The sequence below is a fragment of the Oryctolagus cuniculus genome, chromosome 1 (genome assembly GCF_051225735.1).
Source record: "Oryctolagus cuniculus isolate XC-2025 breed Fujian yellow rabbit chromosome 1, ASM5122573v1, whole genome shotgun sequence".
Taxonomy (NCBI): domain Eukaryota; kingdom Metazoa; phylum Chordata; class Mammalia; order Lagomorpha; family Leporidae; genus Oryctolagus; species Oryctolagus cuniculus.
The window spans coordinates 230526374-230532825 of NC_142867.1; positions in this window are offsets into that span (position 1 = coordinate 230526374).

Consider the following 6452-nt stretch of genomic DNA (forward strand, 5'->3'; position numbering starts at 1 on the left):
TGTAGTGTCAGGTTCAAGATTTTATTGGTTCCATGCTTGGTTTCTGATCTGGCTGCTTCCTCGGATCCTCCTGCGTCCACGCCGGCCTCGCCGCCTGTGTGCTGGTGACTGGCCCTGGCCGGCCTGAGCAGGGCCGTCGGTTCTGGTGGGGCTGCGTGGAGTGTTCCGGAAGTGAAAGAAAGGGGTGGGCAACATAAATGCAGAAAAATAAATAAATGGGGGGAAGCTGGATTGGGGGGGAGGGCCGGGGCCGAGCGAGGGGTGGTGGGAGCCCTGCGGAGGGTCTGGGGGTATCTCTGGGTGAGAGGCCCTGTCTGCCTCGGGCACGGGTCTCCCCTCAGTCCACCTCACTCAGAGCTTCCGCTGGGAGGGGCATGGGCACTTCTTGTCACGGACTCCTGGGTCCCCCGTGAGCCCACCAGCTCAGGACTCGGTGAGACAGAAGAGGAACTACACCGACCCTCTCGATGGCTGTGTCGGAGCGCTCACTGCGCACAGGCTCCTGGTTCGACCGCACAGCCCTCTGACGAGACAAGCACTGTTCCACAGCGGAGGCGGCTGAGGCTGGGGGATTATGCTGCTGGCCCCGAGGCCTCAGCTTAGAAGAGGTGCCCTCACTCTCATCCACCCAGCTCCAGGGTCCCTGCTCACAAACTGAGCCTGGGAGCAGGCGGCTTCCTTCCCGGCTCGCCGCTCATCTGCTGTGTGTCCTTGGACCAGTGGCTTCCCCTCTCTGAACCCTGGCTGCCTCCTCTGCGGTCAAGTGCGGCCCAGGCTTGTCTTGTGGGTACCACTGTCTCCGCTCCCCCCCCTGCTGTGGCCTAGCACACAGTAGGCGCTCCACAGGGGCCGGAGCCCTCTTCCCAGGGCTTGCCTGTCAGGGACTATTATCTCCATGGAATCCACGCTGTGAAAATAAACATGAACTCAAGTGGCCCCGGTCTCCGTGGCAGCCAAGGGGAAGCTAGGTCCCCGGCCTGGGTCTGTTCTAGACAGGAACAAAAGCTTCCCTGTGAAGGTGCCCCGCCCCCGCTTCCCTTCGGGAGCCAGCTGGGGTGGGGGTGGGGCGCCTGTCAAACCCCAGCTCCCTCCAGCCTACCCCCACCCACCACCAGGGGGCTGAGGCAGGTGAGGGACCCCCGATCCCAGAGGGCTGGGTCTGGCAGCGGATTCCAGGAGAGAGGGTGCCCAGAGATGTTCCCAGGGACAGAGGGCGCGAGGCCTGGGGTGCAGGGATGAGGGGCGAGGGGCACCTGGCTATCCTCGCACAGAGCCTGAGTCCACTCACCCTCCTCGGTCCCCTCTGCCACCAGCCCCCAGTCCACAGCCTCTTACACCCTGGTGTCAGGACCTGGTGGGAAATGGCCCTAGGGGACACGGGGAACCAGCAAGCTCAAATCCCAGCTCCATCCCGGCTTGCTATGAGACCTGGGGCAGGCAGGGGGCCTCTCTGGGCCTCTGTCTCTGCACCTGTATCCACCTGGCTGCGGCGGAGGGGCAGCCACATCCAAGTTCACTGCCCAGTTCTGCTCAGCAGGAGCCATTGAGCTCATGGAGGACTGGGTGGCGCCAGGCTGGGTCCCCACGTGAGTGCCTGGGGGGCAGGGCAATGTGAGAGCAGGGCTGGGGAGGAGCCGCAACTGCACCCCAGGAGAGAGAATCCTCCCCCTCCACCTCGAGAGGAGCCAGGCCGGAGGGATGGCAGCTGGGTGGGGCGTGTACACAGTGTGGCAACTCGGGTGGCAGAGGGGAGCGCGGGCACAGGCCCCTGACAATGTGTTTGCTTTCTGGGGAGACGGGGGCTGCGCGGAATGAACCAGACACCTACCCTGCTGCGGGGCCCACAGGGAGCACGAGCCAGAGAGTGACCCCATCTTCTCCTCCAAGGTCATCGGGGCACAGGAAGGGCACAGGGAAGAGCAGCTATGTGTGGCCAGGAGGCCAAGGGGAGCCACGCAGATTAGTCGCCGAGGTCATGGCAGAAGCAGCACCGCTTGTCCCCAGAAGGCCCCAGGAGGCTCAGAGGCAGCCAGAAACAGTGGCATTCTGGCACGGCCAGTGGCCACGGTGGTGGACTTGGCTGAGCCGTGCAATGGCAGAGCAGGTGAGGGAGGGTGCAGGAACTGTCAGATGGCCACCGGGACCCCCGTGAATGATAGCTCCGTTAATGTTGCTTAAAATGACTTTATTTGGGATGGTTCATTGCCCGGAACTAGAAATGCAATTGATTTTTGTATTTGGATCCTGTATCTTGCAACACGACTAAGCTCACTGTCTGGTTCTTGCAGCATTAGATTTTCTACATAGATGACCGTGTCAGTTGCAAACAAATACAATTTTTCTTTTTTCTTTCAAAATAAAATGGCAACCAGGCCTTACCTGCAGGTGCAAGTTGGACACTCCTGGGGGTCTCCACGAAACAGCTGGAAGGAATGGGGCGCAGCAAGGAGCTCAGAGCTGGCAGGGTGTGGCCCGTTGTCACCCCAGGCTGGTGATGCCCGAGCTCTGGCCAGCACAGGCCCTGCCCCTCAAGCACATGGTCCGTGACAGCAGAACTGAGACATGTCTGAGCTGCAGCAGATTTGGGGCCCATGGATCAGGACTCCCTGCTGTCTTGAAAAGGCATTTAAATCCTTAATAGATTTTTATTTATTTATTTGACAGGTAGAGTTACAGAAAGTGAGAGAGACAGACAGAGAGAAAGGTCTTCCTTCCATTGGTTCACTCCCCAAATGGCTGCAATGGCCGGAGCTGTGCCAATCCAAAGCCAGGAGCCAGGTGCTTCCTCCTGGTCTCCCATGCAGGTGCAGGGCCCAAGCACTTGGGCCATCCTCCACTGCACTCCCGGGCCATAACAGAGGGTTGGACTGGAAGAGGAGCAACCGGGACAGAATCCGACTCCCCAACAAGGACTAGAACCCGGGATATCGGCGCTGTAGGCGGAGGATTAGCCAAGTGAGCCATGGCGCCAGCCCCTAAATCCTTTTTTTTTTTTTTTATCTTTTATTTAATGAATATAAATTTCCAAAGTACGACTCATGGGTTACAATGGCTTCCCCCCCCATACCGTCCCTCCCACCCCCTAAATCCTTAATAGTACATTTGATTCAAAATTTAAACATTTCAATAGAAACCACAATGTAAGCTTTTTGAGTTTTAAAACTTTCATATTCAAAAGATTCATTTATTTGAAAGGCAGAATTACAGAGATAGAGGGAGGGGAAGGGAGGGAGGGAGGAAGGGAGGGAGGGAGGAAGGGAGAGTGAGAGAAAGAGACCCTCCACCCACTGGTTCACTCCCTAAATGGCTGGGGCCAGATGGAAGCCAGAGCCTGGAACTCCAGCTGAGCCTCCCACATGGGTGGTAGGGGTACTCGGGCCATCTTCTGCTGCTTTCCCAGGTGCACTAGCAGGGAGGTGGATCAGAGGTGGAGCGCCCGTGACTTGAACCAGCGCCTATATGAGATGCGGGGGTCACAGGCTACAACTTAACCTACTATGCTACAACACTAGCCCCAATATTTAAATTCTTAGATTCCACAATTCTTCCCTTAGAAATTCATCATTAGGGGTCAAAGCTGTAGCATAGTGGGTAAAGCCACTGCTTGCGAAAGCAGCAGAACATGGTCCACGTGCTTGACCCCTGCACCCACGTAGGAGACTTAGGAGAAGCTCCTGGCTCTTGGCTTCAGCCTGGCCCAGCCCTGGCTGTTGCAACCATTTGGGGAATAAACCAGTGGATAGAAGATTCTCTCTCTGTCTTGTCCTCTCTCACTCTCTGTAACTTTGCCTTTCAAACAAATAAACAAATCTTTAAAAAAAAAAAAAAAAAAAAAAAAGAAGAAGAAGAAGAAGAAGAAGAAGAAGGGGCTGGCGCTGTGGTGCAGTGGGTTAAAGTCCTGGCCTGAAGCACCGGCATCCCATATGGGCACCGGTTCTAGTCCCAGCTGCTCCTCTTCTGATCCGGCTCTCTGCTGTGGACCGGGAAAGCAGTGGAAGATGGTCCAAGTCCTTGGGCCCCTGCACCCACGTAGGAGACCCCAAGGAGGCTCCTGGCTCCTGGCTTCAGATCGGCGCAGCTCCGGCCATTATGGCCAATTGGGGAGTGAATCACTGGATGGAAGACCTCTCTCTCTCTGCCTCTCCTCTCTATGTGTAACTCTGACTTTCAAATAAATAAATAAATCTCAAAAAAAAAAAAAAAAGCTCATCATTAGGCAACTATGAAATGCACAAAGATATCAATGAACTGGCCACATCTGATGGAGAATGCCAATGTGTTATGTACAGAGTAACTACAAAAGTAACTTGCAGGTCATCTGACTATTCAAGGAAAACATGGAATGTTATGTAGCCATTACAAACAACCGTGCAGTGCACACGCAAGCCTGCCTTCATGATGCGTTTGGTTTATACCTGAGTGAAACTGGTTACAAATGAGTTATTAGAGGGTAATCCTGTTTTAGGTTATATATACATATATATGAAAATGTCTTGAAGAAAAATATTTACCTAGGAATACTGTGTGTGTTTTTTGTTTCCTGAGTGCCTTTCTGTTTTATCTGCGCTGTCACATTTTTCTACTGTTACATTTGTGAATTTGTAAACAATGTAAACAATGAGATGCATTAAGGGCTTACTTTGTGCCGAACACTGTGTCAAAGACTTTGTGTATATTTTCTTAGCTAATCTCTGTAACAATTGAGGGAGAATTAGGCAGGACTGGCTGAGCTGAGAGCAGCAACACCCAACTCAACCAGCTGCAGCGAAGAAGGGACTGAGCTGGTCCCGCCAACGGAAGAGCTGTCCAGCAGTCTGCTTTCTCGCGGCTGTCCCTCCTCCAGGACAGCTGGAACCCCAGACAACCAGCGTCATCTGGGAGCAACATGGTTCCTCACCTCCTGGTCACTGCAAGGCGTGGGAAACACGTGGCTTCAAGACAAAGCCTGGAGATTCGGGGATTGGACTGGTTTGAGTCACATGACCACCCCGCAGCCAATCTCCGTGGCAGGTGATAGAATGCTGTGATTGGCTGAAGCCTGGGTCCCCTGACCCAATCATGGAGCTGGAGAGTGAAATCAGGATTCAGGGTGGGAGCCAGTCAGCCATCCCAAAGCAATAATCAGATCAAGGTGATGGATGCTGGCTTGGGGGGGGGGGGGGGGAAGAAGTCATCGCCACAACTATCTCCAGCTCACTGATAGGGACACTCAAGCCCAGAGACGGGAACTAGTTTGTTCAAAGTCAAAGGCAAGCCCGTGGGGGTGTGAATCCCCATCACTCTATCCCAAAGACCATAAATGTATGGGTGCAGGAGACCACCCTCCATGATCACTTACATGATTTCAATTCATCTGGAGACCAAACAATAAGCCTAAGCTCCTGCCAATGGGTTTGTGGTGCCTGGCTGGGACACCTGTACCCAGTCTGTCCAGCCAAGAAGGGGGCAGCCATCCAGGTATTTCATAAGGCCTGGTTTATCTTCCTATCCAGGCTCACTGCCAAGGGCAACCCTGACACCCTAGATGATGAGTGCAATTCAGGGGAATAAAAAGGAAGTTTCAGTCACACAGGGGTGGTGGTAACAATACTAGCCGATGCTTCTGGTGGCTGATCGTGGATCAGGCACTGGGCTACCGATCCCTCAAGACGCCTGGAAAGGTGGGCATACTCGCTGCCCATGTGGCAGGTGAGGGAACTGAAGCAGAGAGGTGACACTCCATGCCAAGGTCACACAGCCGTCCTGGGTGGAGCAGGACTCAAGTTAAGGTCTGGCTCCAGAGCCGGCCGGAGTCGCCTGTTGTGATGCCTGTATGGACAGGTCCTCTCTGCAGCCAAGACAGAGCTCTGTGGTGCTCTCAGCGAGCAGAACCACAGAAACACAACGTGCTGGTGACACAACTCCAAGTATGAAAGGACCGAGCAGGGCTGGTGCCTCTTGCTGATGTCCTTGCTGGACTTCCCTGGGCGTTCGCTGGGGAAGGACTGTGCAGTCGGTGCTGCAACCTCAAAGCCTGCTAACTGTTCTCCCTGTTGAGTTCAGCTTTAATCTTGGGTTTAGAATGACTTTGGTAAAGGATCTCATCACCGGCAGATAAACCCAATCCTTAAGGAGGCAATTAGGTTTTTAAAGGGATGGTCAGTTAGGGAAATGTTCACGATCCATTGCTAAATTTATGTTTTAAAATGCAAACCACTGATACCTATGATCCAAAAAAAATGTACTCGGGACTGGCGCTGGCACAGTGGGTTAAGCCACTGCTTACAACAACGAGTATCCCGTCTTGGAGTGCTGGTTTGAGTGTGGGCTGCCCTTCTTCCAATCCAGCTTCCTGCTCATGCACCTGGGAAGGCAGTGGAAGAAGGCCCTAGTGCTTGGGTCCCTGCCACATTCGTGGGAGACTGGATGAAGCTCTTGGCACCTGGCTTCAGCCTGACCCAACCCTGACTCTT